The sequence below is a fragment of the Scomber scombrus genome, chromosome 5 (assembly GCF_963691925.1).
Source record: "Scomber scombrus chromosome 5, fScoSco1.1, whole genome shotgun sequence".
In the NCBI taxonomy this organism is placed as follows: Eukaryota; Metazoa; Chordata; class Actinopteri; order Scombriformes; family Scombridae; genus Scomber; species Scomber scombrus.
Window position 1 is genome coordinate 29,549,987 of NC_084974.1, and position 25,492 is coordinate 29,575,478.

At 40.2% G+C, this 25,492-nt stretch overlaps 3 non-coding genes across 3 annotated transcripts; all 3 read left to right on the forward strand.

Annotated features, from left to right (window-relative positions):
• The first annotated feature begins 636 nt into the window (after nt 1–636).
• Nucleotides 637–800, forward strand: LOC133981194 (U1 spliceosomal RNA). Its single transcript, XR_009925259.1, has one exon. It is a non-coding gene; the product is annotated as a U1 spliceosomal RNA (small nuclear RNA).
• Nucleotides 801–3,279: 2,479 nt separating this feature from the next.
• Nucleotides 3,280–3,443, forward strand: LOC133981211 (U1 spliceosomal RNA). Its single transcript, XR_009925275.1, has one exon. It is a non-coding gene; the product is annotated as a U1 spliceosomal RNA (small nuclear RNA).
• Nucleotides 3,444–6,170: 2,727 nt separating this feature from the next.
• Nucleotides 6,171–6,334, forward strand: LOC133981195 (U1 spliceosomal RNA). The gene has a single exon (XR_009925260.1). It is a non-coding gene; the product is annotated as a U1 spliceosomal RNA (small nuclear RNA).
• Nucleotides 6,335–25,492: the final 19,158 nt, after the last annotated feature.

Sequence of the window (25,492 nt, forward strand, 5' to 3'; positions counted from 1 at the left end):
TCACTGCTGCATTTCTGCTGGTTTCACAGTCTGCTGCTCTCTGATTTATCAGAAGAATCATTTATTCTTGCTGTTACATATATAGAAAAATCATGCTGAATGTCTCAATGTGCTGTTTCTTAAACAGTGTTGTTGCCACTCCAGACCAGTAGGGGCAGTAGCAGGAATGTCTGTTGCCCCAGTAACAAAGAAACAGGAGGCGGTTGTAATGTGAGGAGGAGGGAGAGAGGGGGGCAGGGGGGGACGGGGACGTGTGCTTTCTTTTTTTGTTTTTTTCCTTCATTTCAAATGTGGTTAAAACAAATTGTGACTGCAGTATGATTTCACTTTGGCTCATCTGAAGCTGTTGTTGGTTTGTTTCTCATTTGTTGGAGGTAAAACTGAAACAGTGGGTGATTTTAGGTTAGGGTATGATGTGGTAGTGCAGCAGTGCATCGTGGGAAAGCCAGTCATTATTTGTCATATAAAGTTTAAATAATGTTTGTTATATTTAGTATAAAACGTCTCTTTGTGTGTTGAGTTTCTGCAGATCCACAGCCTCATACAGGGTGTAGTTTGGATGATGTATGGATGGTCTACCATTAGTCAGCGTGCTGTGTCTGTGAAAGACTTCCCCGGCTCGGATCTGTACAACTCATACTTACCTGGCAAGGGAGATACCATGATCAAGAAGGTGGTTCACCCAGGGCGAGGCTCAACCATTGCACTCCGGTTGTGCTGACCTCTGCGAATTCCCCAAATGTGGGAATCTCGATTGCATAATTTCTGGTAGTGGGGGACTGCGTTCGCGCTCTCCCCTGATAAAATTGTTGAAAGATAAAAATAATCATCACAAACCCATCAGCAACTTAAGGATGGTGATGTGCAGCTTTTACACAGGCAAGACTAGGCCGTGTGATGAGTATAGTGTATTTCATACCCAGGACCAACTAAATGTGCCTTACATAAAGCAAACATTCAACAGTAAGAATTGGAAGCATAAAAACATACTATTAATAAAACAAAACAATACAAACCCCAATAATAGTACAAATTGAAAACATTAAAATGTACAATTTTTAAAAACAAGAACCTTATTATAATAAACATTAAAGAAAAAATAGAAAGGAAAAATACAAAGCAAGACTAAAATAGAGCATACATGTGATAAGGAAAAAAAACTGAGTGTGGAAAAAAGATTTGATAGAAGCTTTAAATCAATTTGAAAGTTTTATTGAAATGGTTCATTTTTTCAAAGCATTTGATGCAGTAAAAATGGAGACAGCTGAAGGTGACAGTATAAAGTAATTTTTGTATAGCACCTTTCCAAACAATGTTACAAAGTGCTTGACAGTAAAAACAGAATGCAAATAAAATATCCAGAATAAAAACAATGACAATATACACTAATAATAATAATTAAAGCTGCAAGCAGCGATGAACGGGCCCTTGCCCCCCCCATGCATGTCGGGCTGTGGCGCAGTCAGAGGGCGCGCAGGTAGACGTCTTCATTCGCAGGCTTTTATTTGACGTCGCATGATGTGGTGAAATATCACTGAGAACACACCAATCATATGTCATGTTGTAGTATGTGATGTGGAGAACACATCCTGTAAATTTATTTTATAAACAACAAATATCAACAGTTAAGAAAAAAGGCCATACGATAAAAGTGAGTTTTAAGAAGAGATTTAAAAGATGACACTGAGTTTACCTTCCTGGGATCCAGCAAAGGCCCGGTCCCCTTCCAGTGACAAGAGATACAACATAATAAAGTCCTGGTCTAATCCATCTAATTGCGCTTTTCCACTATACAGTTCTAGCACTACTCGGCTCGCCTCGACACGGTTCCAGAACAGACCTTTTCCATTACAAAAAAGTACCTACTCAACGTGGGCGGGGTCGTCATAGCACGGCTCCGCGAAACTGCCGTGACTTCGTTTTATACGCGACACAAAACACATAAACAATGGAGGACATTGAGGCAGTGGTGTACTTGCTGCTGTATGAGGCTTTCTGTCTCACACAAAGCAAGAAAATTGAGCCGTATGGCTGTAACGCTGTTGCCGGTATTTAAAAATGCCGTGTTTGATTCTTGTGTGGGACGGCTCATGACTCTTCCAGCGACCCTCTGACCAATCAGTGGCCGGCAGTCTGTTGACGTCACATTTAGTGTCGGCTGGGCTCGCTTGGAACCTCACCAGAGCAGGTACTAAAAAAGTACCAGGTACCAGGTACTTTCCCTAGTGGAAACGCAAAAAAAAACCGAGTCGAGTCGTGCTGGAACTGTGTCGTGGAAAAGCGCCATTATATAATCATGGGCTCACTCAGAATAAATATGGTCCAAGAAATACATGTTTTGCCAAAGAATGTACTACGGGAATGTCGTTTTTGCTGTTTCAGTGTGGGATATGTTGAGATACCGTTTTACACGTCTGAACTTAATGTGAAACGTGGACAGGAGACTCCTTAAAAAGTCTTGAATTTGAAAATGGTTCATTATTTTTTTAAAGCATTTGATGCGGTAAAAGTGGCGACATCTGCTGAGCAAGCATTGGTACTACATTAGTATCGATGGAATAAATCTGACGCTGTGATGGCCTTTTACATTTGAACGGGGATGAAACAGCCCTCACTGTTGCATTTCTGCTGGTTTCACAGTCTGCTGTTCTCTGATATCTCAGAAGAATCATTTATTCTTGCTGTTACATAGAAAAATCATGCTGCATGTCTCAGAGTCAATGTGCTCTTTCTTAAACAGTGTTGTTGCCACTCCAGACCAGTAGGGGGCAGTAGCAGGAATGTCTGTTGCCCTAGTAACAAAAAAACAGGAGGCGGTTGTAATGTGAGAAGGAGGAAGGAGAGAGGGGGGCAGGGGGGGACGGGACATGTTGCTTTCTTTTTTATCTTTTTCTTAATTTCAAATGTGGTTAAAACAAATTGTGACTGCAGTATGATTTCACTTTGGCTCATCTGAAGCTGTTGTTGGTTTGTTTCTCAATGGTTGGAGGTAAAACTGAAACAGTGGGTGATTTTAGGTTAGGGTATTATGTGGTAGTGCAGCAGTGCATCGTGGGAAAGCCAGTCATTATTTGTCATATAAAGTTTAAATAATGTTTGTTATATTTAGTATAAAACGTATCCTTGTGTGATGAATCCCTACAGATCCACCTTCTCATATACAGTCTATGAGATCCACAGCCTCATACAGCGTGTAGTTTGGATGATGTGTGGATGGTCTACCATCAGTCAGCGTACTGTGTCTGTGAAAGACATCCCCGGCTCGGATCTGTACAACTCATACTTACCTGGCAAGGGAGATACCATGATCAAGAAGGTGGTTCACCCAGGGCGAGGCTCAACCATTGCACTCCGGCTGTGCTGACCTCTGCGAATTCCCCAAATGTGGGAATCTCGATTGCATAATTTCTGGTAGTGGGGGACTGCGTTCGCGCTCTCCCCTGATAAAACTGTTGAAATAAAAAAAGTAAACATCTCAAACCCAGCAGCATCTCACGTATGATGTTGTGCAGCTGTTACACAGGCAAGACAAGGCTGTGTGATGACTATAGTGTATTTCATACCCAAGGCCAATTATATGTTCTTTACATAAAGCAAACATTTAACAGTAAGACTTGGAATCATAAGAACATACTATTAATAAAACAATACAAACCCCAATAATAGTACAAATTGAAAACAATAAAACATATCATTTTTAAAACAAGAAAAGCCAATTATAATATAAATAAAAGAAAAATACAAAGCAAGACTAAAATAGTGTATAAATGTGATAATGAAAAAAGCTTGAGTGGGGAAAAAAGATTTGATAGAAGCTTTAAATCAATATGAAAGTTTTATTGAAAGCAAAGGCCCAGTCACTTTCTAGCGACAAGAGGAACAACATAAGAAACTCCCGGTCTGATCCATCTTATATCTTCATGGGCTCACTCAGAATATATATGGTCCAAGAAATACATGTTTTGCCAAAGAAACGATACGCCATGTACTACAGGAATGTCGTTTTTGCTGTTTCAGTGTGGGATATGTTGAGACACCGTTTTACACGTCTGAACTTAATGTGAAACATGTGGAGAGGAGACTCCTTCTTAAAAAGTCTTGAAATTAAAAATGGTTCATTAATTTTTTTAAAGCATTTGATGCGGTAAAAATGGCGATATCTGCTGAACAAGCATTGGTACTACATTAGTATGGATGGAATAAATCTGACGCTGTGATGGCCTTTTATATTTGAACGGGGACGAACAGTCTACTTTCTGTGTCCTCTTTGAGCCCTGAAATGTCGGCAGATGGGGATAATAATAATAATAATTATGATAATTACTATAATAATAATACGTTTTATTTGAAGGTGCCTCTCTGGGCACTCGAGGACAACGTACAATTAATAAACAAAACAGTAAATAAGGGCCAAAAAAATAAGAAACAAAACAGATAAGACAGTGTAGAACAGACAAAACAGAGTAGAGTGAGGTAGTGGTTCAAGTTAAGTGGGGTATGCAGTTCTAAATAAATTAATTTTTAGCCTTGATTTGAAGAGAGGGAGAGAGTCCAGATTCCTGATGTCCGGAGGAAGTGAGTTCCATAGTCCGGGGGCAGAGAGGCTAAAAACCCTGTTCCCCATGGTGAGGATGCGGGCAGGGGGGACAGAGAGGTGGATGGAGGGGTGATTAGCTGGATGGAGGGGGTTCTGGTGACGATCCGAGCTGCAGAGTTCTGAACCAGTTGGAGTTTTTGGAGGTAATTGTGAGGTAGACCAAAGAGAAGGAAGTTGCATTAATCGATGCAGGAGGTGACAAGGCTGTGTACAAGAATGTCAGTGGAGTGGGGAGAGAGGGAGGGGCGGAGGCGATTGATATTACATAGATGGAAATATGCAGACCGGGTGATCAGATAATACATACAAAGCATTTGGTTATTGCTATGTACAAAATAATGTAAAAATATACGAGAAATTACAAAACATGTAAAACCAATTCTCATTTACATTATTGGCTTATAATATGAATATCACTTACAGGGGAGTCAGTGAGAGGCGATTCCAAGGGGAGATCATGAACCCTGTTTGTGGGACTCTGTGGGCGGGTTAGTGGACACATGCTGTCTAGACTGGACAGGGGTCTGCTTGGTCTTTCCTGTGTGCTGGTAACTCTGGCATTAGGAAGCCAGAGACTAACTTCTGGTCCTGAAAAATATGACCAAACGAAGTAGAACTATTATTTAGAGCGTTTTCAGAACTATAGTTTGATTATTTGGTCTGTAGCAGGCAATAAATAGTTTCAACGTAGCAGTACTATGGCATTAAAATGCACTAAATGCTGTTGGAGTGAAAGCGCTATTATATTGTGATTTTTTTCTTTCTTTCATTTTTCTAAACCATTGGATGCATATTAACTCTATCTCACCTTCCACAGCTTGACTTGCAGCCAACAGTTCAGCTTCATCACCTGGCCATGATGAAGGATCACACTTGGAGATGCTTGCCTGCAGTTGCTGGGGGAAAAAAGGTAAGTTAAGATTTAATTGTCGGTGTACGACTGAGTAGGTATGTCAACACCCTATTGAGGTTATACACTCAAATTTTATGTCTGCTGTTCTCTGATATGTCAGAAGAATCATTTATTCTTGCTGTTACATAGAAAAATCATGCTGCATGTCTCAGAGTCAATGTGCTCTTTTTTAAACAGTGTTGTTGCCACTCCAGACCAGTAGGTGGCAGTAGCAGGAATGTCTGTTGCCTCAGTAACAAAGAAACAGGAAGTGGTTGCAATGTGAGGAGGGGGGGACTTGTGCTTTCTTTTTTAGTTTTTTCTTAATTTCAAATGTGGTTAAAACAAATTGTGACTGCAGTATGATTTCACTTTGGCTCATCTGAAGCTGTTGTTGGTTGTTTTCTCATTTGTTTGAGGTAAAACTGAAACAGTGGGTGATTTTAGGTGAGGGTATTATGTGGTAGTGCAGCAGTGCATCGTGGGAAAGCCTGTCATAATTTGTCATATCAAGTTTAAATAATGTTTGTTATATTTAGTATAAAAAGTCTCCTTGTGTGTTGAGTCCCTGCAGATCCACAGCCTCATACAGCGTGTAGTTTGGGTGATGTATGGATGGTCTACCATTAGTCAGCATGCTGTGTCTGTGAAAGACTTCCCCGGCTCGGATCTGTACAACTCATACTTACCTGGCAAGGGAGATACCATGATCAAGAAGGTGGTTCACCCAGGGCGAGGCTCAACCATTGCACTCCGGTTGTGCTGACCTCTGCGAATTCCCCAAATGTGGGAATCTCGATTGCATAATTTCTGGTAGTGGGGGACTGCGTTCGCGCTCTCCCCTGATAAAACTGTTGAAAGGAAAAAAAGAAATCATCTCAAACTCGGCAGCAAATAATGTATGGTGATGTTTAGCTGTTACACAGGCAAGACAAGACTGCGTGATGAGTATAGTGTATTTCATACCCAGGACCAACTAGATCTATGCTTTACATAAAGGAAACATTTAACAGTAAGAATTGGAAACATAAAAAACATACTATTAAAAAAACAAAACAATACAAACCCCAATAATAGTACAAATTGAAAACATTAAAACATACCGTTTTTTAAAACCCGAAAAGCCAATTATAATATAAACAAAAGAAAAATACAAAGCAAGACTAAAATAGAGTATAAATGTGATAATGAAAAAAACTTGAGTAGGGGAAAAAAGATTTGATAGAAGCCTTAAATCAATATTAAACAGTTTTATTGAAATGGTTCATTTTTTCAAAGCATTTGATGCAGTAAAAAATGGAGACAGCTGAAGATGACAGTATAAAGTAAGTTTTGTATAGCACCTTTCCAAACAATGTTACAAAGTGCTTGACAGTAAAAACAGAATGCAAATAAAATATCCAGAATAAAAACAATAACAATATACTATAAGAATAAGAATAACACAACAAATATCAACAGTTAAGAAGAAGGCCATACGATAAAAGTGAGTTTTAAGCAGAGATTTAAAAGATGACACTGAGTTTACCTTCCTGGGATCCAGCAAAGGCCCGGTCCCCTCTAGTGACAAGAGGAACAACATAAGAAACTCCCGGTCTGATCCATCTTATATCTTAATGGGCTCACTCAGAATAAATATGGTCCAAGAAATACATGTTTTGCCAAAGAAACGATGCGCCATGTACTACGGGAATGTCGTTTTTACTGTTTCCGTGTGGGTGTAACGAAGAGCGCTTTGTTACTAGTGACTGATGGCTTTGGCCTTATATGGCACAACTGGGTCTGTGTATTAATGTTACTTTTAAACAAACAACTTAATTAGGCACTTTAATAATGGCACATGGCACTTTCATTGTGATAATTGCACTTTATTAGCAGTTTGCACATTGCATATTTGCACATTGATCTTTATTGAATGTGTGAAGCATGTGGGCGAACAGTTTGAACCATTGGGGAAATGATGAGCTGTGATTGATGTGTGTTGTCTTCTGCCAGGTGCGATAATCGGCTTCACCTGAGGGAGAGAGGGAGTTAGATTATATAATACTGTGTGTGCACCTCAGGTGTTTATAATTGATGGACAACAGTGGAAATGTTGAGTTTTGTCTGATCAGACACAACATAAATGTGCTTTAATATTGCAATGTGAAAGTGTGTATTAGTGTGTTAAAGTTGCTGCCTGTGTTTGAGTTGTTTCTGTGGATTCTTACCTGTCCTTTTGGTGTCTCCTTCAGAGTGTTCGGCCAGAAGAGTCCCCGGGGGTACGAACACCAATTTAAAGGTTCCGGGAGAGACCAAGTGTTAGGATTGGAAGAGGGGGGTTTGGTAGTTGGTGTATATATGTATATTTATTGTAGTGGGTTTGTGTTTATTCTGGGTAAATAGCAGTACAACAGTAGGGATAAATATTAGGTAAGGGTAGGCTGGTGATATTGTATGGGGGATTAGCTTTGAGATAATATATTTTGTTAATAAACCTGTGAGTGGAAGCATCCAATTAAGTAGACCAGTGATGGGGTATAAAAGGCGCCAGTTTCCATCCGTCCTTGTTGCTGGTCAGGTCTCTCATCGGTAATGCTGCCATGCCTGTACCACTGTATGTATTTGTTATTTTGTTTTTTTTGGTGAATAAACACCCATGATTTGGTGCACCGTACCATCGCTTTCGACTGCTCTTTTACTGCATCGTCCAGCCGCTCATGGTCAATCTAACAGTGGGATATGTTGAGACACCGTTTTACACGTCTGAACTTCATGTGAAACGTGGACAGGAGACTCCTTCTTTAAAAGTCTTGAAATTGAAAATGGTTCATTATTTTTTTAAAGCATTTGATGCGGTAAAAATAGTGACATTTGCTGAGCAAGCATTGGTACTACATTAGTATGGATGGAATAAATCTGACGCTGTGATGGCCTTTACATTTGAACGGGGACGAACAGCCTACTTTCTGTGTCCTCTTTGAGCCATGAAATGTCAGCAGATGGGGATAACAATAATAATAATTATTATAATAAAACATTTTATTTGAAGGTGCATCTCTGGGCACTCGGGGACACCGTACAATTAATAAACAAAACAGTAAATAAGAAACAAAACAGATAAAAGACAGTGTAGAACAGACAAAACAGAGTAGAGTGAGGTAGTGGTTCAAGTTAAGTGGGGTATGCAGTTCTAAATTAGTTTTTAGCCTCGATTTGAAGAGAGGGAGAGAGTCCAGATTCCTGATGTCCGGAGGAAGTGAGTTCCAGAGGGAACGGGAAGGGGTGACGATGTGGAAGAAGTCAGACAGATAAGGAGGGGAAAGGTTGTGGATGGCCTTGAATGTAAACAGGAGGATTTTGAAGTCTATTTGGAACTTGACCGGAAGCCAGTGTAATTGCTGCAGAACAGGAGTGATGTGGTGGATGGAGGCGTGATGTGGTGGTTGGAGGGGGTTCTGGTGACGATCCGAGCTGCAGAGTTCTGAACCAGACACGGCCCACACGACAACACCTCTGTCGCCATGGTGTACCAGACGGACACATCACAGATGTGACGTACCTAAAACAGAGAGAGAGAGAGAGAGAGTGATCAAGTATGTTAAGTAGTCAATACTAATGTATGTATTACTCTAAGCAGGAGTGAAGACACTGAGCCTTACCCGGGTGTGGTAGCCAGACTTTGAGAGGTGTGTGTTGCTTCCAGCCCCAGCACACTTCTCTCCACGCGGACACTAGAGCGAGCACCGCCACACTCTGACGGGGCGCCAAAAGAAAAAGCAGCCGCGGAAAAAGGCATGTGGAGTGGGAATGCCGCTCACAAAGCCGGGTGGCTCGGGTGGATAGAACCACATCCGGTCTGACTTTAACACACGCCACCTTCTAATCACGCCCTAGATGTCCTTGTAGATTTGGATGGGTGTGAAGAGGCCTCTCTCGCTGTCCTCTTTCAGCCAGGGGATGTCCGCAGAAGGGATGCCGTTGGGGTCTTCCCACAGGCGCACCCAGCCTTCCAGCTCCACCTGCAAGACACAAGATGTACAACAACAGACAACATTTAGTTATTTATTTTCCATAATGTGGTGATTTTCAGTAAAATGCATTAACATTGCTTGTGTATGTTGTGATTTTACACTTACAGGACAGTCACTCTACGTCAAGGTGGTGGCAACGGGTGCAGGCTGTTTAGAGCGGCCAGCGGTTGCAGGCACTGTAGGCTGGACAGCAGCAGTAGAGTGGACAGCGGGTGCAGGCTGTTTAGTCTGAACAGGGGTCTTGAGTAAGTCTAATAAAAAGACCAAACAAAGTAGTATTATTTATATTGTGATTTTTTTCTTTTTTCTAACCCATTTGATGTGTATTAACTCTGTATGTCACCTTCCACAGCCTGACTTGCAGCCAACAGTTCAGCTTCATCACCTGGCCATGATGAAAGATCACACTTGGACGTGCTTGCATGCAGTAGCTGGGGGACAAAAAGGTAAATTAATTAATTAAATCTAGATGTTATGACGTACCAGTTTTTAATTATCAAAAGTTAAATAGCATATTTAGGTCAAGTGTTTGCCTTCTTTATAAGCTCCCGCTGCTCATCTCTAAACTCCTCTGGCCTGTTCTTTGTCGCGTGGTGCTGTCTGTAAAGTTCCCACATCTCCTGAAAGGTGTGATCCTCGAACCCTTTCTGGCCGTAGATACACCTGTCGACGTTGGCCTCGTGGACACTGGAGACTTGTGGGAAGATGTCTGCATACTCTGTGAGGTAATCTTTCACCCACTGGTTCCCAATCTCTCCCTTTCTATGTGGGTTTGTCACCTCTGATCGATGCTTGTCAATCACACTGTAAGCATATACACAACTTAGTACTGACATCATTAATATCATTGCAGTTGTGATAATGAGTAAAGAAACTTACCGATATACAGGTAATTTGTTTGAAGCATGTCTACAATGGTATCAAATATAACATGCTTACTACTTCATGTAGCCCACATCATTTGCCACAAGCCAGTGGAATGGTGCATGCTCGTACTGTCCAAATGGCAGCACCAGCTTTCCCAGGCACAGCTGAGGGGATGGCAGAGGGATACCCTCTGCTTGAAGGAGCTTCTCTGTGTGGGCCAGGGCAGTTGTCTGGAAAAGCAACTCCTGTGGAGGTTTGGGGAAGACCATCTTCTTATCCCGATAGCTACGGGCTTCTCTGGTCGCCATCAGTACAGCCTGTTGGCGATGTGCAGGGGCATCTGGGTTGACGGTCCTAATGTGTGGGGTCGCCATCTTATTCTGGAGATACTGAAATACACATAGAGACAGCAATGCATATTATTATTATTATTGTTGTTATTATATTATTTAAACCTGAATGAAATGTGTAAAGTGCCTTCGAGATGACTTTGTTTTGATTTGGTGCTAAACAAATAAAGATTGATTGATTGATTGAGATTTATTATTATTATATTATTATTTTTATTATCAATTACTAATATAACAATGAACATTGGTTACAACAGGTCATTGATACATACACACACACACATACCAACACACACACACACACGGGATATATTGTACATAGCTACCTTAATGTTGTGTTAATGTTCATATTACAGTTATTGTGTGCTGTCCAAATATTTGGATTCATTGTAATGTGATGCTTTAGCATCTTTAAACCTTCATAAAAAAAATGTCATACATCAGACCTTCTTAATGAAGCCATTTGAATTGAATTGAAAATTGTAATAACAATGTTATATGTAATAACATTAGACCGGTCAAAACAGACCCGGTTCATACTGTCGAGTGGCAGGATTTGAGCAGTTATGTAAAGATTAACACAGGATCAGTGGTGGTAGACCCCGGGGAAGCCTTGGGATCCCCCGGGAAGAGCTGGACGAAGTGGCTGGCTTGGCTGCTGTCCCCGCTACCTGACCCCGGATAAGCGGAAGAAGACGGACGGACGGACGGTTGGTTACACGAAAAGACGCTAGGCGCTAATGCTAACATTAACGCTAAGACAATGCTCAATATAAATAGCGTTATAATACATTTATTTATGAGGCGCAGTGAGTGTAATAACAAATTAATTGATTAATTCAGTCTTACCAATACTGATGATAGCCGGAGCATCCGAGGAAAATTCAAATCTGGGGATGTGTGTATTACTTCTGCATAAACAAACCGAGCGTAGACTCTGGGCCTATCAGAAGCCGTAACTGTCTACGGTCAGTCACATGACGCCAGGAGGCGATATGATTGGTAGTCTACGGCCAGAGTCTGTGATCCGATTGGTAGTCTACGTTCAGAATTGAGTAACCAGAAGGCGTAACTATCTACGTTCGGTCACATGACGCCAGGAGGCGATATGATTGGTAGTCTACGGTCAGATTCTGTGATCCGATTGGTAGTCTATGTTCAGAATTTACCAACCAGAAGGCGTAACTGTCTACGTTCAGTCACATGACGCCAGGAGGCGATATGATTGGTAGTCTACGGTCAGATTCTGTGATCCGATTGGTAGTCTATGTTCAGAATTTACCAACCAGAAGGCGTAACTGTCTACGTTCGGTCACATGACGCCAGGAGGCGATATGATTGGTAGTCTACGGTCAGATTCTGTGATCCGATTGGTAGTCTATCTTCAGAATTTACCAACCAGAAGGCGTAACTGTCTACGTTCAGTCACATGACGCCAGGAGGCGATATGATTGGTAGTCTACGGTCAGATTCTGTGATCCGATTGGTTGTCTACGTTCAGAATTGACCAACCAGAAGGCGTAACTGTCTACGTATCTTTATGGCTATGGCTGTAATCATAGACATAATAAAGAGTAGACGCCGCATCAACCGCTACTGCCTATTGGCGCTGACGAGCCGTTGGGCCGCCATCTTGGACAGGTCACCCGCTCCACTCAGTGTAATCTGTTTGGCAGGCGCAATGAAGTGTCAGCGCATTTAATCAATCATAACTCACTGAATACTTAACTGATTTTCACGCGGTTTTTTTTGCTGCAAACGTCATACATGTAGCTATGATACAGGACATATGGTTTGGCGTATATTAATATTCATAGTGGGCTTAACAGTAATATAATATTCTGATACGTGCTATATGTGATGTATGATAGGTATTTTGCAAAACACACACACACATATGTATGTATGTATATATATATATATATATATATATATATACTACACTAATATATATATACATCTATATACAGATGAAGCCACTAGAAATTTCCCCTGTTTCCGTGATGGCTCCTTGACCGCCCCTTGATAGGTCCTTGACTGGCCGATAATGGAAGCAGGGGGGAAATGCGATGACGTGTCAATGAGGCCCCGACTGGAAACGCCCCTAAACTGCCTGAGTGAAAACCAGTTGCAATGCTTCATTTTTCCACGGGGAGGCGCAGGTAGACCCGAGTTAGTTTTACACACTAATATAACTTGTATTTACTTCTATTCTTCTTCATAAAGTAGCCTTATACTATATGTTGTTGTTATTGTCACTGTATCGTCACTATGTGTCTGTGTAATGCTGCTGCTACACTATAATTTCCCAGCTTGGGATCAATAACGTATATCTATCTATCTATCTATCTATCTATCTATCTAATGAAGGGTGCAATATAGTTCAATCCATTAGAAGGATGCAATTGAAGCTGCTGTGCGCCGGTAAAACACAACACAGCCGATCAATTAACAAAACGCACTATGATTAAAAAGTGCAAGCTTGTTATTCTGAGTCATGCCTGTGTAGTATGCAGTACTACATACTAGTGTAAAAAAGACTCTAGTAAAAGCAGACGTCCTGATTCAACTCTTTACTCCAGTAAAAGTAAGACTTAGTTTAATGACTTAGAAGTCGCCAAATGACTTACTTTAACGAATTTCGTTAGTTTATATAATGCAGATTTGTAAAATATTACTTTTATGAAGGTCACAGTCACAGATAATAAACTTAGCATTTCATAATTGTGGTAGCAGCGGTGCAGCAGATGTAATGAAGTCCACGCAGCACGCTGGATGCAAACTAATATTAAGCCTTTAGCCTTTTCATTATAATGTCCATGGACATAAACTGAGTTAATTCATTAGAAGGATGCAATTGAAGATACCGTACATTTTACAGGACCTCTGACAAATCATTGTCACTGTCAAACCAAGAAATAGCCCATGTGACATACCCCGTCTAGTGATTCAAAACAGGACGCGCTATTTACTGTAATACATGGTATTTCAATGGACGGTGTAAATAATGTAAATAATGTCACGACTATTTTACTACATATTTCTTACTATTATTGTTCTTATAGTTTTTTGTTTGTTCGTTTGTTTTTTTGTATTTATTATTTATTGTTCTTTATTATTTTCTTATTGCTGCTATTATATTCTGACACTGATACTGGGTTTCCGTTATCCGGTAATTACAAAGTCAAAAGTCAAAATGAAATGAAATGAAATGAATGACGTTGGCGCACAACGGGTTATGAATGGAGGGGGATCTCCCACTCGAGGCACCCCCCCGACACGTCACTTTCTCGTAGCCAATCGTAAGCCCTGTTGAGACCGACTGGTTTACACAATCCTTCTCCTGTCGGATTACCTCCGAAATCATCATCCAGCGTGTCATTGTCAAAAGAAAGTAAAATAGATAAAACTTTGAACTCGCTTGAGAAAACACGTCTCTGTCCGTGCAGCTAACATTAACCTCAACTCCAGTGAGTCTGTTCAATACTTTTATTTTATTGGCAATATGTTATAAAACATAATTGTTAAAATAATTTGATCATAATGAGAGCAGGCGTAATAGAGCCGTGGGAGGAAAAATTCAAAGGATTCACAGTTTGCCAGGAGACATGCACAGGTGTGGGGGGAGGGGGGCATTCGCTTTGAGAGGCAATGGAACAGGCTCCCAACCATCCCCCCAAACCCATCATCACCCCGCCAAATCCGCACCCCTTCACAGAAAGTACTGTAGTTGCAACGGCCATGAACACTCTTGCGTGATTTGTGTGGCAATGGAACCAAATAGTCCATTAAGCCCAAACAAAAAGTTAAGCAATGATAATGCTAATAAAGTGGATGGGCTTACCTGATTTACAGCATGCACTGAATAGACCGGGGTTGGCTTGCACATTTTTCAACAATTCTACAATTCACAAATTAGCAGACGCTGAACTACTCATTCTCAGTTTTAGCACTCTGGCATAATTTGTGTGAGAATATTCAAACCAGCATCAAATGAAAGGTTAATCATCCTGTAAATTCCTTGTTTTTACGTTTGTTTCTAATTTCTCACTGTCAAATGTTTATTTTCATATAAATAAAGCTGCGTTGCCTTGTCTTGCCTTGCCTAAAATCAAATACAGTCGTTTACGTTTTTCCATTTCGTATAATTGATCTGAGCCTAAAATTTAAATATGAAAAGCAATTTGTCTTTCTTTTTTGTGTTAGATTCAAAACAAATAACAAAATAATCAGTCAGTAGGCTATTTAATTTTTTGATTTGAAAATGTGTTCCGATTTTTTGCAGTATGAACTCTTGCCAAATCCTGTCACGCACACTTTGTTTCTCTTTCTAGCACAAACATCCCATTCATTTTCCTTTCTTCACTGCTAAACAATAAAAACACTCTTAAAATACTCTACAGGCAAACACACTTCCTGTTAACCAAGAGAACATCATTAAACACATATTAAACTCATGGCACATAGCAGAGAACCATAGAATTATCGGTCAAGATTTGATTTCCATCATTTAACAACCTGAAGGTTGTAAAGTCAGTTATTTTCGGGTTGTATGCATTTACTTAACAAAGTTATGAAAATGCAGCAGAGTTTTTCCGCTGAAAACATTGTCAATAAGTAACTGCTACTGGAAAGACTCGAACCCCGGTCTCCCGCACTGACGACGGACACGCTGCCCGTTACGCCACCGCTCCGGTCCTACGTTGTAATGTGTCTAACTGACAAACTTACGCTTGTATGCATTCACTGAGGAAAGATTATGAAAATATAATACAACTTTCCCGCCAGAAATGTCTTTAGAACAAACATAAGATATGAAACCTTTCTAAATTCGCCCTTTTCTGTTGGCGTGGAAGATGAATACCCGCCATGTTTTCACGTTGTTATAGGCTACGTGTAGGGTGCAAATAGACACTCCGCATTTTTTATTCAAGATAGTCATGTATCTGTGTCTGCAAATTGTTTGCTCAGTCATGGTCTTCCTTGAAATTTAAAATATTTTTTCTAAGTTGTGGTGCGTGCATATAAAAAGTCAGTGGGTTACGTTAGGTAGTAATTAAGTTTACTGGTTCGGATGACCAGTAAAAATTCATAGAATATGTGGGCTATTCTGTGACAGAAGCGCCATCACCTGGTCATACCCTGTATTACAATGAATAGGTGGGTTTACAGGAAAAGATAGACACGCCCAGGAGAAGGAGGGGGTTGCCGAGTCGGCTGGCAGCCGGCTGGGAGTCAGCTGCCATTCAGCTGGCTTTCAGCTTGAACGGGAACTTTCAAGGGGCTTCATCTGTATATCAATCTATCTATATATCTTTATCTGTCTATATATATATATATATATAAATAATGTATTCATATGTTGTTTCTTCATTTTTCAACTTATTAAAAAAGCTGAGTAGTACTTTTACTGCCTCTATCTGCTTCTGCATCTCTATCTATATTAGTGTATTATATGTATATATATACATATATATACATATATATACACATATATGCATATACAGATGCAGAAGCAGATAGAGGCAGTAAAAGTACTACTCAGCTTTTTTAATAAGTTGAAAAATGAGGAAACAACATATGAATACATTATTTATATATATATAAATAGACAGATATAGTGATATATATATAGATATAGTGATATATATATATAAAGACATAGACAGATATATATATATATATATATATATAAAGATAGACATATATATAGATTGATATATATAGATAGATATGAGGCAGTAAAAGTACTACTCAGCTTTTTTAATAAGTTGAAAAATTAATAAACAATATAAGGATACATTTATTTATATATATATATAGACAGATAGTGATATATAGATAGATATAGTGATAGATAGATATAGATATTTATATAGATAGACAGGGTTACACAACAGAATAAAAAAGAGTGACAACCATGAGTGACTAGAACAAAGCCTGGATAACAAATGGGGAGGGGAAGGAAGTAGAAATGCCTCTCTCATCTTGCTTTGCAGACTTGCATAACAAAGCGGAGAGAGAATAAAAATAAAACCATATTTACACATGTACAAAGTTGCTCATGAAAGTATTATATGAGCTAAAACCCCTGAAAGAGGACTGTTTTGCAGAGCTTCTTTCTCGTGCTCCCTTTCTGCAGGTCAAGAGAGGTGAGTTTGGCAATGTGGTGCAGCCTTATCTTAAGAAACACAGACACAACCAATGACAACAAGTTGGAATGATGGTTGTCGATGCCAAACTGTGTCTCCTCAATGTGTTCCCCAAGCAGAAAAACATCCTCCGTTCCAATCTCCTCCCGGACGATGTGTGTGACTGTCGACACCTTTGGAGCTTGCTTTGTTGAAGCTCGGCGAATCACCCTCTCTGCAGCTCTCAGCACCTTCACTGTACCTTGTGATGGAATCACTAGGCCACCGTTGTTTTTCAGGGTTAGAAGGTGGTAGCTCTCGTCAAATGATGCTGGAACAGCATCTCTGACCAAGCTCGCACGGCACAAATCACAGGACAGCTTTCGCAGAATCTGCCGGACTACAAATCCTGCTATGTAGACCAGAGCGTTTTCCACCAAACCTCCAAACCGAGTGGGAAGATAGCTGTGGTCTAACACAACGGCTGAAATGTTAACAAATGGAGATGGGTGCTCTTCAGCAGTTTCTGAAGACGACATCTCTACTGCAGACAAGGACACAGTGTCATCTTGGGCTGCCACATTGCCTGTCTCACTAGGTGAGACACCACACCGAACCATCAGGCGGCGGAAGATGGCCTGGAACTGGCATGCAGACGGATTGTTATTCCGGCCACCTTGTATGGAAAACAGGCACACAATACATACATTACTCACAAGACATAACACACAAAGATATTCATTAAGTATATTTTCAGAATTTATTGTAATTAAAATGACATCAACCTTACCTGATGCTCTGATTGAATTAAATAGGAGCTCCAAGTGATCCTGGCTGAACCTGTAGGTCAGGACATACCGCTGAACTTGGAGCAGTTCAGGAATCATCAGCATTAATGTGTCTATATTGATAATAAAACCGATGACAGATAAGTACCTGCAAAAGAAAAAAGTTTTATTACTCTGATCATGGCAAAACAAGACTCCTCAAGAAAACACCATATCATTTTGTTCATTCAAAGCAGTAAGTGAATTTTCCATCACATCCATCAGTAATGTATAATCACCAATTCTTGAGTGCCTATCACAGGGGTGCAAACTCACAGAGAATGAAAATGTTAAACAGCTACCAGGGCGGATAGATAATTAGTTTGCATCCATGTTTTTAGGAATGGGATCCGTTTCTTGTTTAACTTATACAGTATATTTGTAGGACACTTAGCTAACTAGGAACAATGAAATTGCAGAACTGGGAAAACTTGAGAACAAGAACACATGCAAGAACACATGCAAGAACACATGCAAGAACACATGCAATACATACCATTTTGACACCTGCATGTATTTGATGTTGTGTAATACATACCATTTAGAAACATCTAGGATCTGAAACACACTCAATACAGTATAATTCAAACAGAAAAACAAAACTGTGGATTAAAAAACATTGAAGAGAAGAGAGAACATCATATCAACATACAAACCATCCTTCTGACACCTGCATAAACTTTATGTGGTGTAATACCTACCATTTAGAAGCATCTGGGGCCTGAAACACACTGAATACAAGACAATTCTGACGAACAAAACTGAACACTGAAAAAAATTGAAATAAAAGAGCATCATGCCCCTTGTGTGGGACTGAATACAAAACAATTTGAACAGAGACAAAACTAAAGGAAAAAACATTGTAACAGTAGCATCATATGAACCTGATGCAGAGAACGGAGCATCTTAGGAACTCGATGCATAAGAGAACAGTGTTGAACTCATGCAATGAACTTTTCATGCAATAACAAGCACTATTTTAATAGACCTCTTGGATTGATGGAGAGGTGTTCCATCTTTTGTCACCAAAGTGAGCAAGTACTCCCTGGCTCTTGACAAACATTCTTTCCTCTCCATCCAATTCAAAGCACCCAAGGGAGCTTTGAATCCTTTTGCACGAGGATTGCGTCCATTCATGATGTCAAACAGCCTGTCAATCATCTATAAAGAAATATCGGCATCTAAATCACTATCAGTACAGGGTTTCATTAGGTATCACATAGTTGAAATCAATACTCATCTATTCAAAATATACAGAGAACAGAGTACTTATTTCTAAACTGTATGTTCAACGTGTAAACATGCAAGTATTAGTACAGTATTTGCTTGACTTCTTTCTTTCCGTAGGCCTGCTTTGTACTACAGCAAATTTCACACAGAGCTTTACCACTATAAAATTTGTGAAGGTATGTATAAGGTTATGTAAGAACTTTTGTATTTATGAAGAATATGCAATATCACGGTTTATGACAATATTTACATGTTGAATTTAGAGAGTCAGAATTATCAATGAATTGTTCCTGATGCTCAAATCAAATTTTGATGAATTATTTAAAAAAAACATGTACTTGGTTCTATAATTACTAATTGTATTACCTCAATGAATTCTGCTGTTGCCTCACTGTGTTTAAATTGAGAGTAACCAAGATCCCTCATTGTGCGGAGAGCTACTGACACGGAGCGACTCAATGTTTGTGCAGCCAGGGACACCCTCATTTTCTGGTTCTCATAGTACACATGTTTGTCTGTGATTTTATTTGCAGCATGCAGTCCATCTTTCTTTTGCACATCATTTAGATAATTGATGTACCTCCAATTGATCTGTCCAGTGGTCGATGCAATTGGACTGTATGCCTGCAGAGTAAGAATCAGTCACTGCTCAAACAAGTACAAACAGCAAAATGTTGATCATCACATCCAACCAGAACTGTGCTAATGAACAGACAACAATATTTAGATATAACTTTTAGCAGCAGACACATAACTTGTACAAATAGGTCTACAACGATCATCATTTACCTGCAACATATTACGTGCCAACTTCAGCATGTGGCATGCGTCCATCATTACAAATACATTCTCACCAGTCACAGGATGCGGGAAACTGGTTTTAAGCGGCTCTCGTGGGTTTCCCTTCAGCTCACACCCAAGTAGATTGCACATTCTGATGTTGGAGGCATGCCCATCCATTGTTACACTTACCACCCGAATGCCCCGTGCATGCAGCTCCTCCAAAGCATGACTGAGAAGGACCCTTTGTGTTACTGGTGACAGAGAATTCATCAGGTAGTATGCAATGGGAGCCTTCCAATGTCCTTGTATTCCAACCACCATGAACACAAGAGCCTCAGTAGCAACATCAGTCTCACTGTTTCCATCACCCATGTCTACAAAACCAGACATTGACTGGGTATGTGGATTATATTGCACGTGTTTTCTGATGGCCATGGCATCCAACATGAGTGCAACGCATCCATATTTAGCCTGGTCTTCCAGGCATCTCCTCTCCAGCATATCCAGCATCATTTTATTCAAGCCTGGCTTGTCATCCACCGAACACAGCCACCTGTAAAAAGAGAAGTAGCTATTTAACGTATTTGCATCAGTAATTTCCAAAAATTAAATCGGACAATATTAAGAATACCTTTGTAATGTATGTGGATGTGGGAGGGGAAAATGTTGAGTCTCTCTTAGGTATTTGTATGCCTTTGGACCATGTAGATGGAGTGTGAGGGCAAACTCTCTGTAGGCCTTTGTGTACTCATGGCCCTGCTTTGCCATGAAGTCTATCTGAAGATCTGAAATTTTATGAGCAAAAATGAATAAGTCCCCTTCAGATAACAACTAAGGAGTTTAATAAAGAGTGTAAGAATAAGATGTAGATGTGGATTTCAAAGTGCTAATTTCATCTTACCTGAGTAGAATTCAAGCCTCTCTTCGAGCTCTTCGTTAATAAGGTTTTTTTCCCTCAAATCTCCTAAAAGACTCTTCACTGTGGTCTTTGCCCTCTTTTCTCTGGCCATGGCATTCTTCTTCTCTCGCTCCAGACTTTCCACTCTTGCTAAGGCTTCATTGAGTCTGGCCTTAAGAGAGGTAGGAGAAGCAGGCAAGGCATAGCCATGATCCTAGTAAAAAGAGGGATGAACATGGTTTGATTGTCTCACTTCACACACATCAATTTGACACCACTAGAGTATGACCCACATTCTTTCTTATAGTCATCGCCTGTCAAAGCCCCTGCCAGCACTGTGTGTGTGTGTGTGTGTGTGTGTGTGTGGGTGGCAGGAATGCATGTTCAACATGTCTTCAATTGTGTGCGTATGGGTTTATTTGTGAGCGTGTTTAATATGTGTGGCAGCAAATAAGTGAGATTTTAATATGTCCAGGACCATTATGATATGATGTTTAAAATAGAAATACTCACATCATTAGGCTGAGGTTGTGGGTGTGAGGTTGCAGTGTTTGAGGCATCCCGAGAGGCCACAGACAGGCTCTCCTCAGATCTTCTGGAGGTACACGTAGTCCTGCCCTTTTCCGGCTAAAATGAAGAAGCATAATACTTGAAAATATATATACAGTATACAGGGATAAGTATCAGACCCTGCCCTGTGCTTGATATATTTACATTTATGAATGCTAATAGCCTTATCATGATACACCTACTCTTTGGAGATGAACCGGGAAGCTGAAGATGGATGGAATAACACCATCTCTGAGTCGGACAATCTGACCTGTCCTATCTAAATCGTCCTGCTTAAAATGCTCACTGCAAAGCACTGATGAATCACTTGCAGTGAATCCTTCCCTCCTCAAAGCCACTTCCCACTTCTTCCTAACATCTCTGTCTTTGGGAAACCTTCAAAATGAAAACGGGAGATTTGGGAGAAACATTTTACAAAGGAGGTTAGCTTATTTTCTAAGTTCTTCTTCCTATTTTTCTATTTCCTATTATTCCTATTTACTTCTTCCTATTTTCTTCTTTCAAATGTCTTAGAACCTTTCTTCAACAAAACTCCTATTTTGATGTTGATAATGAACCAAAGCTGCTGAAATTGTGAGTAAGCTTGTTTGCAAACTATTCTACAGTCAGATGTTCTGTTGTCTGATTTCGCTGGTGGACATAAATACAGTACAGTATTATTCTATTCACTAAGTACAACCAATAATAATGTTAAATCTTACTTGTGAAAAGTAATCCCTCGAGCCCTGTTTTGAACAGTCCGCCGATTTTGACAGCAATACGCCGCACAGTGCTCAGGCATCTTACTGTTTTGGTGGTTGTCTCGTCAGCGCCAATAGGCAGTAGCGGTTGATTCGGCGTCTACTCTTTATTATGTCTATGGATAGGATGACCGGTTCAAGATGGCGGCCGAAATTCTCGTATCCCAGCAGCCAATGCGGCGTCTACTCTTTATTATGTCTATGGCTGTAATGACCTCACTCCCCAAATGTGGGAATCTCGACTGCATAATTTCTGGTAGTGGGGGACTGCGTTTGCGCTCTCCCCTGATAAACTGTTGAAAGAAAATTAATCTGATCAGCTCCGTTCTGGATCAGCTGGAGAGTCTTTAAAGACTTGTTATGGTAGCCTGATAATGAGTTGCCAGCCTAGAAGTATTAAATGCATGGATTTGTTTTCAGCGTCATTTTGAGTCAGGATGTGTCTGATTGTTGCAATATTACGTAGAAGAAAAAAGGCAGTCCTTGAAATCTATTTTATGTGTGAATTGAAAGAAAAAACCTGATTAAATATAACTCCTAGGTTCCTTACAGTGGTGCTGGAGGTCAAAGTAATGCCATCCAGAGTAGTTATATCATTAGATAATGTGTTTCTAAGGTGTTTGGGGCCAAGCACAATAAGGTTTTAGATTTACATTTTGAAGTATTTGATGCAGTAAAAATGGCAACATCTGCTGAGTAAGCATTGGTACTACATCAGTCTAGACAGAATAAATCTGACAAATGTTTTTATCTCTGTTTAGTTACTGCAGTGAAAAAATGTAACTTGACTCAGGTTAATTTGTTTGGAAGTTTTAGACGTCTATAAACTACAGTGAGACTGTGCTGCAGGAAGCAAACTGAGCAAATCATTATTTTCATAGAGTCAACTAGGGAGGGGCATGATCAATCAATGATCGATAGTTGATTTCCTTGAAGTTTCATGCACAATGTGACTAAAGACTGTCAACTGTATGAGATGTAAATTCTGTGTTATGAACAATCATAGTTGTCTGAACAGATTAGAGTATATTCTGTTTCTCAGCATGTGTGTTGCCATGACAACATTGAGCAATCCACATACAATTAATTAAACTGATAATACATGTCTTAAATGTTACTTTAATGAAGTTTAATACTGATTATGGCGGGGCCTCTTGCATGCATATTTATATATTCAGTAATGCAACAAATGGCATGATGCCCGCTAGTTTGATCTGTGGCTGTAGAGGCTAAGCTAAACACAAAGGACGTTTTATTCTATTGCCTAGCTTTATTTGGCTAACGTAAGGTTGTGCCAGACAGTAATACACATTGCTAACTTATAATTGGGAGAAACAAAGTTACCACTCTGTTGCAGACTTAGAGAAATGGGTTCCACTTTCAGGTAGGTATGTGTCCTCTGGCTCAGAGCTGGACTCTGGCTCTGCTGGCTTGAAGATGTAGGGCTGCAGAAAGCTCTCAGAGATAGCGGCCATGTTTCAGGTAGCGGTGCTGATTTTGATTGACAGGTGATACTTGGTAGGGGGCGGGGTTTTCACAGAATTCGGTAGACAAAAACTGTCAGTCCTGAGTAATATTCAGTTTTTTGATTAAGTTGTTAGATTTGATTGTTTTTTGTAAGTGATTCTAAAAGAGGCTCGATCAGAGCGCCGTAGTGATTGATATGTGAAGAGGTTTGGCTCGGAGCCTCGGGCTCAGCTGCTTTTACTAGAACCCTCTATCTTTTTTATTACTTTAATGTTGGATTACAAGTTATTGGAATAAAGATTTAGTTGAAGAAAAACACACTATTTTTGTATTTTCATGGTATTTTTAAGATTTAAAAAAAGACCGATAATTAATTGGTAATTTTCCAGATGAGCGATCAAGTAAATGTATATTTTATATTTATTGAAATGCCCATCCCTAGAGTCAACTCTGAAGACTGAATAAACTGTAAAAATGTTTGTCTGAACACTAAAAGCTCCATATTTCACCAAATGTTTTTCAAATAAGAAATCGTTTTGTGTTTGTTTTTTTAGTTTTGCAAATGATAAATGGACTGTGTTTTTACACTACATGTCACATTCATACACTGATGAGCAGGCTACCACGCAGAGTGCCAACCTGCTCATCAGAAGGAAACTAACATTCACACACCGTTGGCGATGCCTTCGGGAGCAATTTGAGGTTAAGTATCTTGCCCAAGGATACATCGACATGTGGATTGAAGGAGCCAGTGTATTGAATCACTGATCCCTGAGCTACAGCCGCCCCGTATATGTTTGTGTGCGTGTTAGGTTGTTTATGTATGTGTGTTAGGATGTGTATGGTGTTTCTGTGGATTGTGTGTATGTGTTAGGGCAGGGGTGGCGAGCCATGTGCCATGGAGAGGCCATGTGTATGCAGGTTTTCCTTCCAACCAAACACTTCAACAGGTGATTTCATTGATTAACACAGTTTCAGCCACAGAGGTGTGTTAATCAGTGAAATCACCTGTTGAAGTGTTTGGTTGGAAGGAAAACCTGCATACACATGGCGCTCCATGGCACATGGTTCGCCAGCCCTGTGTTAGGGTGTTATTGTGTATGTGGTGTTAATGTGGATTGTGTGTGTTAGGGTGTTTTTGTGTATGTGATGTGGTGTTTATGTGGATTGTGTGTGTGTGTTAGGGTGTTATTGTGTATGTGGATTGTGTGTGTGTGTGTGTGTGTGTGTGTGTGTGTGTGTGTGTGTGTGTGTGTGTGTGTGTGTGTGTGTGTGTGTGTGTGTGTGTTAGGGTGTTATTGTGTGTGTGTTTATGTGGTGTGGGGTCTATGTGGGTTTTTTGCGTGAATCGGTGGCAGAGGAATTAGTTCGTCCGTCGGCTGACTTGCTTCTTCTTCTTGTTGTAACTCCTTCTGTTCGTTTAAGAGTGGTGGCAGACGAGTTGTTTTGTCCATCAGCTGTTTTTGAGCCTGTTCGTTTACTACTTCCAGCAAACTGACCCTCATATTGTGTGCTCTTATAGAGTTGCACTGTAACCTCTTTTCATTGTGTATCAGCAGGCTGCTGAGAGCCTTCTGGTTCCCTTCAAGGGCAACAATCCTCCGTTTGTAACATTTAGCTTGAAATTCGTAGGCATCTCGAGTGTTTTCGGTCATCGTGACGCTTTCATCACAGTCTATGTAGCGTCTTTTTAACTTGATGAGTCGGTTTCTTAACAGTTTGGGCTTGTCCATAGCGGTTATGCATGTCTGTATACCCTCTTTGAGACGCAGCTGTAAAGTAAAAAGACGTACCACTTGCGCCTTCAACCTCCTACATTCAGGCTCACTGACCGCCACACTGTTTTGGAGGTCTTCAATTTCCTCCTGTAAATCTGAAATTATTTGGTGGGTCTCGCATAACTCTACTTTGGTCTTTTTATGTGAGGCCTGTTCCCTCTCCAGGTCATTCTCCAGAAGCTCGTACCTGCGATGAGATTCGTCCAGTGACGCCTTCTGAAGTGCGTTGTCATTCATTTGTTTAGAATACTTCTCTGTTGCCTCCTTCTTGCCCCTTTTTAGGGTTTCAATCTCCCGGTTTTTCTTGTCTATCATGTCTGATTGGTCTTTGATCGTCTCCTCTGCTCTT